The 12,619-nt window shown below is 40.4% G+C and overlaps 1 protein-coding gene across 3 annotated transcripts in view; it reads left to right on the plus strand.

Annotated features, from left to right (window-relative positions):
- Window positions 1-8,524, plus strand: part of AKAP12 (A-kinase anchoring protein 12) — a 120,570-nt gene extending 112,046 nt beyond the window's left edge. For all 3 annotated transcript variants that reach the window (XM_037894988.2, XM_043543156.1, XM_037894989.2), the window contains one exon: window positions 4,682-8,524. The gene's annotated coding sequence lies outside the window, so the exon portion shown is untranslated. The remainder of the gene's footprint in view (window positions 1-4,681) is intronic.
- Window positions 8,525-12,619: the final 4,095 nt, after the last annotated feature.

Consider the following 12,619-nt stretch of genomic DNA (forward strand, 5'->3'; position numbering starts at 1 on the left):
GAGTTACAAAGGGATCTCACAAAACTGGACAGCCAATTGGCAGATGAAATTTAATGTTGATAAATGCAAAGTAACGCATATTGGAAAACAATCCCAACTATACCTACAAAATGATGGGATCTAAATCAGCTGTTAGCACTCAAGAAAGAGATCTTGGAGTCATTGTGGATAGTTCTCTGAAAACATCCACTCAATGGGCAGTGGCAGTGAAAAAAGCTAACCGAATGTTAGGAACCATTAGGAAAGGGATAGCTAATAAAGACACACAATATCATTGTGCCATTATATATTTCCATGGTACGCCCACACCTTGAATACTGTGGGTAGTTCTGGTCACCACATCTCAAAAAAGTTTATTAGAATTTTAAAAGGTATACAGAAGGGCAACAAAAATGATGAAAGGTATGGAACAGCTTCTGTATACAGAGAGATTAAAAAGACTGGGTCTTTTCAGCTTGGAAAAGAGATGACTAAGGGGGATATGATAGAGGTCTATAAAATCGTGAATGATGTGGACGTGAATAAGGAAACGGTATTTACTCCTTAATAATAATTTAAAAAACCAACCGGGGTCACCCAATGAAATTAATAGGCAGCAGGTTTAAAACAAAAGGAAGTACTTCTTCACACAATGGACAGTCAACCTGTGGAACTCATTTCCAGGTGATGTTGTGAAGGGCAAAACTATAACGGGGTTCCAAAAAGAAGTAGATTAGTTCATGGAGGATAGGTCCATCAATGGCTATTAGCCAAGATGGTCGGGGCAACCACATGGTCTGGGTGTCCCTTGTCTCGGATTGCCAGAAGCTGGGCGTGAACAAGAGGGGATGGATTACTCATTGCTTGCCTGTTCTATTCATTCCCTCTGGGGAACCTGGCATTAGCCATTGTCAGAAGACAGGCAACTGGGCCAGCTGGAGCACTGGTCTGACGCAGTATGGCCATTATGTTCCTATCTAGAAATGTAAATAAGGAGCCTTATTTTTCAAGGTTGTTGAGTAATCATGGGTTCCACTGTCAACAAGAGAACCTGCACCTCTGAAAATGAGGCCACTTTTATTCAGTAGAAGCAACAAATTTTTTTGGATGAGATATAAAGCAGAGGTCTTGAACAGCTGTACTAGTCAACTTCCTGGGTAATTATTCTCCACTTGCCTACTGTATTATCCTTCACCTGCTGTCCCCCATCAGTGCCAACTGAAGCTGTGCACACTCAACACCTTGGAAAATCAGAACGCTTTTATTCAGGTGCAGGACAGCACTGTTTCTCTTCTAAACGCAGTGAGAGAGCTATTCCTCCTCTTTCTGCCTTGGGGGAGCCGTGCTCTCCTACTTGGGTAGTACAGTGAGAGTTTGCTCCACTTCTTGTTTCAGTCTTTGCTCATCAGTGAATAGGGGGGAATTCCAGTAATAATCCTGGGGGTAATATGGGACATGCAGCTATATTACTGTCACCTTACAAGCTAAGCAAGTTGATCCGTATCTAGTCAGTACTTGGGTGGGAGACCTCCAAGGAAAACCCAGTTGCTGCAGAAAATGCTGATAATTCAGTAGTGGCCGTCTTTCCTCTGACTCAGGACTAAACTGTTGATGTTGAATGAGACAGAAAACAGAAGTTCTAACCATTTCTATTGCCATTGTCATTTTGCCTCTGAAAATTAGAGGCCAAATCATCAACTGGTGTAAATCAGTGTTAAGCTGTCCTAATTTATGTTAGGATCTGAACTTAGATTTCCAGAAGAATGTAACCAGGGAACTGGCTAATTTCCATGCTTAAGAGGTAGCCACTTGAGTGTTGGACACCTGGGAGGAGGGTAGGTTTCTAGCCACTGGAAGATGGGTCTGCTTTCAGGACTCTTGAAAGGAAAAACTCACACCTACTCATCCTTTGCTGGGAGTTTCCTCCTTCTCAGCTTGTGTTCCTAATGTGACCCTGCTTACCTTGCTACTGGTACCCAGCCGTCCAGTTTGGCTGGAAAGCAGCGGCGCAAAAACCAGTACAAACTGTGAAGCAAACTGGGATAATGAGGCTGTGATGCCACCACCTTCCTGTTGTATTAGAGTTCTGTGGAAGTGAGAAAAGTATTCTCTTCGGAGCAAGAACTCCGAGTGAGGTGGGGATTCTTCTGGGAAATGAAAACAAGGGATGAAGTACTGAAAAAGAATTCCTTCAGTGTAGGAAAAACTCTAAAAGCTCTACAAACACAGTAGGGAAATACAGCCACCTCTTATATAAAACTCCAGTCAGTGCTGGATAATTATGAGCCACCTGATAATAACAAATCAGTGCAGCCATGTCATTTAAGTTTCTGTGATGTGAGAGTTAAATATAATTAACATGTCAAAATAGCTTTCAGAATTTAATCAGTATCTTTAACTAGAATAATCCAGCTTAATATACCTGTGTGTTGACTTGCCTTTGACAGCTCAGTGGTTTGAGCATTGGCCTGCTAAACCGAGGGTTGTGAGTTCAATCCTTGAGGGGGCCATTTAGGGATCTGGGGCAAAAACTGGGGATTGGTCCTGCTTTGAGCAGGGGGTTGGACTAGATGACCTCCTGAGGTCCCTTCCAACCCTGATATTCTATGATTCTAAGAACTGAAACAAACTGGAGAAGGTGAAAGTTCAAGTTGAGCTGTTTATGCCCAGAAAATTTGCATGGATTCTAGAATGGGTTAGCTCATGGTTAAGCATTTGAGTTTCCAGGGTAATTTGGAAGGGGGCCCATTTATCTGTCTTCCCCAAATATGAAGTTAGTTGGACAAAGAGTTACTGAATTATGGTATCCTAAATTGTGTTCATCACTTTTTGCCATTTTCATAAAAAACCATGAAACAGAAGAGAGAGAGAGAGAGAGTTTAACTGATTTTTCAGGTCTCCTATTTCTGATGTAGAGTACAAGACAAAGTTTTGGTGGTTACATTCCAATTTTAAGTCTTCAGGTTTAAATTAGTAATGTCAGAATGATACCTCAATCCAGAAGAGGTTACAATAGGCTGTGAAATGACCGCAGGAGTCTAAGGTAATTTATAATCCAATCACTAGGGTAACTTGAATGTAGAAAAGAGAATGTTTACCAATACTGAGGTTAATCAGACACACGCTGTTGAAAACAATGAAAATGTAGTGATCATCACCCTTGAAAATTCTTCTAACACTTTTTTTTTTGGCCAGATTCTAGATTTAGAACATCTGTTTAGGGTGTGCCTCCATGTTCTGCTGCTCCCTCATGTCTCCTGCTACCCTCCCCCTGGATTTCCTTAGGTGCACCATTTCTATGAATCTTAGGAGTTCTGCAGAAGGGGTGTGTGAGTGTGCATGTAATGAGGGTGTTGTGTTGTGAGTGGGCTGACCAGGGTGTGGAGCTCAAGGCGGGCTGTGAAGAAGATGGTACAAATGTGGTCAGTGGGGTGTGGGGAGTGTTCACTGGAGAAAATGGGGCAACTGAGAGAATAGTGAAGAAGGTTTTGTGGAGGCAGCAGAATGGGAGGACATGCAACAAGGGTAGAATGGGGGTCTACGAGGCTTGTCACTGTATTCCTATATCTCCCCCTCAATCTAAAGGCTCTCAGGGCTTTTAAAAGATGAGCCTGGGAGCTTACATGCCTAACTCTGTTAGTGGGTAAAAATCATGTACTGAAGAGAGACACTGGATTTATGGCTTTTTACCTATCTGTAACCCACTAACCTCCTCTTTTTGTCCTATGACTGCAGAGGTTAATGGGCCACTCTACCTTGAATGGTCTCTTACACTATGTGCTAACTACTTATGCTAAACAATCTGTTCCACCTTGCATTTGGCTCTGTTGCTCAGTACCTTTCACAGACCTGAAGATGAGCTCTTTGTAAATTCGAAAGCTTGTCTCTCTCTCATCAACAGAAGTTGGTCCAATAAAAGATATTACCTCACCCACCTTGTCTCTTTAAAATGGTTAAGGGAGCCCAACTCCTGTGTGCACCTCCTAAGGCCCCCCAGGAGTCCGGGCACCCTTCATTTTGGGCTTTGGGAGATGCACAGGAAGGGTGGAGAAGGGAAAACTCCCATGCTGTGTTGCCCTATAATCCTTTTGCTTTCTCCATCTGGCTCCCCCTTCCAGCACATCCTAAGATGTTGCTCAGTACAGCCTTGTTCCAGCAGAAAGGTCTGACTTTTGATTCAGTGGAATCCCACTTAAACAATTGCCTGGTATAACAACTTCCAAGATAATGATTTAGGGGCAGTCGTTCTCAAACTTTTGGACAGGTGACCCCTTTCATACACCAAGCCTCTAAGTGCGATTCCCCCCTCTCCTCCCATACATTTAAAACACTTTTTAAAAATACTTAACTCTATTATAAATGCTGGAGGCGAAGCGGGATTTGGGGGTGGAGGCTGACAGCTCACAACCCCTCATGTAATTAGGATGTGACATTTTTCTAGGTGTTCAGATTTTCAAGTGAATTCTCTTTAAGGGGAGGTAATGGTCACAGGTCATCCTCACCCTTACCGTCAGTTGTGTTTAGCTCAGCATTTTCTTTTTAAACTGGAGGATGTTAACTGGGTTGATGAGGTCCCTCTTCAACACCACTCCTGAAAAACAGGTTCACCACTTAAGGAAATTCTGAGGGAGAGTAGAAATTACTTGAAAGAGAAATTTGTGATTGATAAGGCTTTGTTAATATTTTTGTTCTTTTATTTCAGCCATTCTGTTAAATGTGTGTGTTACATTTGGAGATACCAGAATGTGAAGAAGGAAAGAGCAGAAAGTGGAACCTGCTGATTGGTCTGTAGACCAATGTTTCTGAATTGTGAGATTAGACCATCAATAGCTGATGTCATTCCTTGAGAGCAGCTGACAATCCTGAGGCAATATCAGGAGCTTTAGTCATCACCCTCTACTCTTGGATGTTAACACTTCCTCTTTTCAAGACTTCTGTATTTTTGTTTGATGAAATGATTGAAAAAAAGTGATGTCTTTGATTTAAATGATTTCCATAGCCTATTGGCAATGCCCAGTTTCTATTGTTCCAGATTTCCCCCTTCTAACATGCTTCCAAAACTGGAGTGTAATTCTTGGTGTATTTATATGTATATCATAAACCCAGTTCTGATTTTAATGTATATTTTCTCTATCTTATGTTAAAAATACAAAATGATATACATTTGCATCACTATATGAGACTAAGTGCATGTGACCATGGTGAAGCACTGTGTGTGAGCTACAGCTGGCCACAAATGATCTTCATGAAATTTAGGCAGGTTTTCCACGCAGTGGAAGGGTGTAAGAACTGATATTTAAGGCATTATTCTAGTTGTTGTTACTGCTTCCATAAAAGAACATTCATGATCGAAAGGTACAATTACTATTTGGAAACCTACTGATGGAAATTATTAGGCAGAAGTTAATTTTGCATCACTTCCTCTATAGGAAGTGCACTATAATTTTATTGAAAACATTTAAAGCTCACTTTATTGCAATTTGATTTTTCTGACAGCACCTGGTGGAAGCTGGACGTCCTTAAGAGTTACACATTTATCCATTTCAAATTGTTGAGCAACCTTGAAATGGCGATTTCAAGAAATTATTGTGCTTAAATCTCTGAGACAAAATATTTCAGCTTTATGAAGAAAAGGATTAACTGTTCTTATTTTTGCATTCTAATGTTACCCCCCTTGTCTCCTGGACCACACAAGTGCCATGAAATGAGACATGTTCTTTTTAAAAAAATATTTTGATAGATACTGGATTATGTCCGCTCCATATTTATGCCCACTTCTTTCAGAACAGTGTGTTTCATTATGCTCATGTACATTTGGCAGATTGTGATTTCTGAAAATGATTTAAATAAAATCTTTGCTTATACTTAGCTCTGTTGGTTTTAATTAAGACTTGGCAAACCTGGAACAAAATATTTCCCAATTTTGTCAGGTATAAAGTTACAAGTATAGATCAGTGCATTCGTAAAACTGGGCAGGCTTGAAATATTAAATAACTGGTAACTGAACAATTATTAAATGTCTAAAGTATTCTGTAATCGACCTTCTAGGCACAGAACAAGCATGGTGGGTCGTCAGTAGTTTTAGATCTGGTTTCTAAAATAAATGTTATACGTTGCACTTTGTGAACTTCACACCATTCTGGTTGAGCAAGATGTTGACCAATAACTTCATTATCCTATCTGTATAGTAATTTATTTTAAAATGAACTGTTTCTATTAGTGTACCAAATGTTCTTGTTACGGCAGGTGCCTCCCACTCTCTGGGGCTGCACAGTGTGCAAGCAAAGAAATGTGATGGATTACACTGTTGTGATTGCACCATCTGGTGGTGGTTTTCTGCAACTTGCAGCTTGTTACTCAGAAAAAGTATGTTAGTCGACAAATTCACCTCTGGCAAGCAGATATGGGTTTCTCCTGAAATGTGTATAAAACAACACATCTTGCACAGCATCTGCTAACAAAATATGGCCATGTCTACACTTGCAAGCTTACAATGGCACAGCTGTACCAATACAGCTATGCTGCTATAAGATTGCTCGTGTAGCCGCATTGGGCCTATGGGGGAGAGCTCTCCCGTTGACCGAAAACCAGCTCAACGAGTGGCAGTAGCTATGTCGGCGGGACATAGTGCTGTGTACCCAAGCGTTTATGCTGGCAAAACTTCTGTTGCTCAGGGGTCTGGGTTTTTTTCACACCCCTGAGCGTCAAAAGTTTTGCCGACGTAAGTGCCAGGGTAGACATGGCCTTAGTCTTGAGCCGAATCCTTGTGCTGTAACCGGATCCTTGTGCTGTAATTGCTAAATGAGAATTCCAAATATCAGGTGGTTGGTTTATGCCAAGTACAGTGGGACTATGCTCAAAGGATCTCATGACAACGTATTGGAGCAGGGAGCTATTGGTCATCAGGAGTTAGTAACACAGAAAGTAATTTCTGCAGAAATATCTAGTTATGTGAAGTGTTTATAGCTATCTTCTGGACATTAGGGTACATGAGAAAATGGAGGGTTGAATGGATTTTTGTTTAAAAGATTAGTTTTACTTTTCTTCATTTTTACCATCTTTCCCCTCACCCCCTTGCTACTCTCTGTAACAGCACTCAAAGTGCTTAGCCCAGGAACTCTGTTTAAAACAAAAAAAAACCAACACACATTTAATTATCTGCTAAAATTTCTCTGAAAGTCTGTCTTTTTTTATTTTTTTTTTCTTTTTCCCCTTGAAGGTTTTAACTGTAGTTGAATATCACTTCAATCCTAAAATTGGGAAACTGTTCTGAGTTAAGAGCAGGTCTTTAGTAACTTGTACTACAGGCAGATGATGCTGCAGTAAAAAATTTAACCTAGGACACCTTAACCCTAAAGAACAACCTAGTGCTCAGAACCTTTGAATCCCTTCTTTCAGCTCACTCATATTTTAACAGACGTTAGTCATGCATGTGAGACTCGAGGCTTCATATAAATGTTTCTCCAAGACACTTTGATACTGAACTTAAAATGAATTAGGATCTTCACTCTTTACCTGACATAATGCACATGCATGCACACACACTGTGTGTGTATAACAGTGAAAGGAGAGGCTGGAATAATTAACAGATATGACTCTGGGGATGCACAGAAAAAAGCAGTGTCTTTTAGCTGTCTAAAAAAAGTCAATATTCTCCTACAAAGAACATGGCAGGAAGGGCCTTATTTTTGGCCCAATTATAAATGACGCCAATCTGCATTGTCACCAGTGCAACTTGCCAGAGTACTCCCATGAGTGCAGAATACAAAGATTTTTCTTAACTCACAGAAAAATATATAAAAGTTTAAAGTTGAGAAATGTGATATCAAACAATCCAGTCTCTTTCCTCAGTGGCAGCTTTCCCCCTTATCTTTGGGCATGAATTACAAAAGTAATTCTGACAATAGCTGTCAGTTCCCAGAGGTTGCGTTATTTGTGCTTTTTGTAACACCATGCAAATGTGAAATCAGTTAAGTTTGTACAAAATTATATACCCATGTATGTTAAGCCATATTGCAATAACTGCAACAGGTAAAACAATAACAATAGCATGACCTGTGTAATCCTGAGTCTAACATTTGTAGTTCCAAAGCTGTTAATAATATGTAAAGTTATTTCTTGTCTAAACATCATTTAAAGAAAGCTAGCTTTTATCAAAATGTAAATTGTCTGTTGGTAGAAGCTGAGAAGCAAGTGCTTAAATCTTGCTTGTTTTTTATATTAATCCTGGGTCTAGCTAAGCAATGCAACAAATGTTAACTGTATAACCAATGTTTCTTCTTGTAACAGACATCTATAAAATATGGCACCATTAAGACCTTCCTAATGATGCAAGGAACATATCTCTACATCCAGATACTACTTTCTTCCAGCGTATTGCTTTGGCCCCTGAAATACTCCAGGCTGCAACCTGTAGCTTGTGCTTAAACTCCAAGCTTGCAGCTTCCTCTAATCCAATGTACTGGGTTAAAAAAAATGTTGATTTTCTATTTTCTGTTTTTAAGGTAGATTTTCACTGACTAAATAAAGTACAACCACAAGTTCATTCTAATGTGTGTACATGTTTTGTAGTTTCAACTTACTTCTTGCAAATGGTTTCCCTGTTTATTGATAAATCTCCAGACAAGAGAATGAGTTTTGCTTCTTGACAACTGCCAGTGTTGATTGACATCTTCTCATTCAGCTTTAGATCTGAATTAAAAAAAAGTAATTACATGATTACACTGAAGCTTCAATTGTGTGATTGTATTTTATTAAGTTATTTGAGAGGATTTTCAAGAACAATTTCCAGATTGAATTCGGGATCGGTGATTGTATTCAGTGATCAGGAAAGGCTATGGAATAAATTGTACACGTTCCTTGTGTAGCTACTGAAGTCAGGCAAAAGTAAGGCATCAATGTGACTAAAATTCCAGCATAATACTGACATTGAATTGCCACAGCAAATATGCAAAGCTCTCTGCACTGGCCCTCTGCTCAGAATTTTCAAACCCTTTCCAATAGCAAAGGGGTAACTCAGCTTCTTCCTTCAGAGGATACAAATAAATAAAAATTACATAAAAGATTTAAACCCAAACATTAAAAATTGGGGCTATCAAATTATAGAAGAAAACTTGTTGGGGGAAAAATACTTTGACTCCTGTCTCTCCTTCAGCCTATCCTAGCAGCACTGATTTCAAAAGGAAATTATAATTGCATCTGTAGGGAAGGCAGAATCGGGCCCTACATTGCAAGGGCCTCCCTTTTTATAGCACAGCAAGGTTTGCGTCCTCCCAGTAAGTCTTACGTTGACATTAGTTTGTAGCCTCTCCCTCTCAATTCAGTTTTGAAACCCAGAGTAAAACAACATTGCTATTGTGGAGTTTTACAGATTGGTTTGTGTGTTTTTCTTTTAAACTGAGATCATTTAATTTTAAAAAAATCAGTGTTGGCCAGGATGTGGTGGTTATTTGGTTAATAAACTCTGCCTTTGGCCCCGCTATTTCTGCTGGTTGTACATGTCCTTTTGTGGCCCTCATCACCACAGTGTCTGAGTCCCTGGCCAGGAAACAGTTATTACCTTGTCAATAGCAAGCATCCTAATTATTAAACGGAAGTGCTCAGTAAACGGGATGCTATTAGACTGGCTCCTTGCATCAATTTTTCTCAAAGGCCAATGTTGCCAGTTTCTAGCATAATAGGCCGTGAACAGACACCATGTTACCTTAATAGGATGGTGCTGTTTGGTGATGGTGAGTGGAGCTACATCACTTCACACCAGCTGAGAATTTGATCTAATGCTGTCTTTACAGTAAACACATTGTACCTTAGCTGATATATATACTATAAAACATCAATTCCTACTGCCCATATGAACTAATGTATAAAATAGACTATATAGATTAAAGATGTACTAAGCAAAATGTATAGGCAAAGCTGGATTTAAATATAACCTGAACATAAGGAAAATCCTGCTCCTGTGGCTCTGAAGACTTCTTTGGGAACAGAACCCCCATGGTGACACCTCATAGGGTGGGAGCAGGACTTTGGAGTGACAGAAATGGGATGGATTCAATAGTACAAAGCACACGGTCATGCACTTAGAGTCCAATAATAGTTTCTTTGAGCTGCGGGGGTGGGTCAGTTGGAAGCAGTGGAGGAGGAGAGAAAGACCTTGGTCTGTTGGTCAATCACAGGATGCCAAGCCACCAGTGTGATGCAGCTGCAAAAAGGCAAATGTGCTCCTAGGCTTTATCAGGTGAGGCATTTCCTGCAGAGCTAGAGAAGTATAATGCCATTGTACAAGGCACTGGTGGTGCCAAATTCTGATTTGGAATACTATATACAATTCTGGTCACTTGTGTTAAGGAAAGATGAATTGCAGTAGGAATAGGTACAGAGAAGAGCTGCTGGGATGATCAAGGGAATGGAGGGCCTGTCTTAAGAAAATGGAATAGCTTGTCTTGTTTGGGTAGCAAAAAAGGCTGAGGAGATATGATTTCTCGCTATAAATACATCAGAATAGTAAATGGCGGGGGGGGGGGGGGGGAGGGAAGAGGTATTAATCTAAAGGCCAATGTTGACACACGAACAAATGGATATAAACTGGCCAAGCCTGAAAAGAAGGTCTCTAACCATCAGAGTGAGGGTCTACAGTAGCCTCTACATGGGCGTTGTGGGGATGAACAACCTCATTTTCAGAACAGGACAAATTTATAAGTGAAAGTGTATGATGGGTAGCTTTGAATGGAGAGAGTGCAGGGCTCACCTGTACTGGGGCTCACTTCCAGTTTATGCTTTATATTCCTAAAAGCTCATGCTTCAGGGCTTCAACCAGGCTTGTAGGGGTCAGGAAGGAATTTTTCTTCCCCCTCCCCCCCCCAAACCATGTATTCTGGAATTATTTTTTGTCTCCTTCCTCTGAAGCATCAGAGATGGCTATGGCTGTAGATGGGATACTGGAGTAGACCAGGGATTTGAGGTGGCACCAAACATTCTCTCTGAGGTGTGTAGCTCTCTGGTTCTTGTTCACATGCTCAGGGTCTAACTGATTCTCTAATGTGGGAGTGGGAAGGAATTTCCCTCCAGGTCAGATTGACAGGCCCAAGTCTATGATAGTAAGTGGTGAGCAACTTAACTATAGGCCTCACTACCTTTATGACCTATAACATTTATACATCTATAGCAGCTTTCAGCTGAAGCTCGCAAAGCCCCAGCTGATACTGGCAAGGAGGCTTCTGCTGTTGGTATTGTTGGAGTGTGCTGAACCTGATTCTCCACCCCACACTTGCACCTGCACCTTGAAGAGTCAGTCCCATCTGTGCAAAGTGAATACAAAACATGAGCAGATCTGTATGATAGTATTTCTTACCCCTGTTCCCCAAGTCAAGGCAGTGGAGTATAGCCCACTCCCCACCTCCTCCCAAAGTCTGAAAGGTCGCTTTTAGCTGAGTTGGGCTTTAGACTTCACTACTTTTCAGTCCAGGAGAGCAAGAATCTAGTGATCTGCAGGACAAAATAAACGTACGTTTAGCGTTTCATTAATTTTTTTGTTTGTATTTTAATCCCTGGAATTAAAGTTCTTACTGTCCATGGTTACAGGCACGGTAGAAATTAGCAAAATAACAGCTCTGAACCAGTTTATTAGAGGTGATGCCATTATGCAGAAAGACACAGAGTACAGAGGATAATATTTATTTGTTGTTTGAATCTCTCTCTCCACCAGCATAGTATTTAGTCTTTAAGTGGCTCAGCTTCTGTACCAAATGACTGAAGGATAGCTAATGTGACATCAGTTTTTAAAAAGGGCTCCAGAGCTGATCCCAGCAATTACAGGCCAGGAAGCCAGACTTCAGTGCCAGGCAAACTGGTTGAAACTATAGTAAAGAACAAAATTGTCAGACACATCGATTAACATAATTTGCTGGGGAAGAGTTAACATGGTTTTTGTAAAAGGAAATCATGCCTCACCAATCCATTAGAATTATTTCGTGGTGGGAGGGATATAGTATACTTAGATTTTCAGAAAGCCTTTGACAAGGTCCCTCACCAAAGGCTCTTAAGCAAAGTAAGCTGTCATGGAATAAGAGGGAAGGTACTTTCATGGATTGGTAATTGGTTAAAAGATAGGAAACAAAGCATAGTAATAAATTTTCAGTTTTCAGAATGGAGAGAGGTAAATAGTGGTGTCCCCCAAAGGTCTGTACTGGGCCCAGTCCTATTCAACGTATTCATAAATGATCTGGAAAAAGGAGTAAACAATGAGGTGGCAAAACTTGCAGATGATACAAAACTACTAGAAATAGTTAAGTCCCAGGCTGCAAAGAGCTGCAAAAGGATCTCTCAAAACTGGGTGACTGGGCAACAAAATGGCAGATGAAATTCAATGTTGATAAATGCAAAATAATGCACATTGGAAAACATAATCCTAACTATAGGTATAAAATGATGGGTCTAAATTAGCTGTTACCACTCAAGAAAGAGATCTTGGAGTCATTGTGGATAGTTCTCTGAAAACATCCACTCAATGTGCAGCGGGAGTTAAAAGAGCGAACAAAATGTTGGGAAGCATTAAGAAAGGGATAAATAATAAGACAGAAAATATATTGCCTCTAAATAAATCCATGGTACTCCCACACCCTGAATACTGCGTTCAGATGTG

Source organism: Chelonia mydas, chromosome 3 (assembly GCF_015237465.2).
Source record: "Chelonia mydas isolate rCheMyd1 chromosome 3, rCheMyd1.pri.v2, whole genome shotgun sequence".
Taxonomy (NCBI): Eukaryota; Metazoa; Chordata; order Testudines; family Cheloniidae; genus Chelonia; species Chelonia mydas.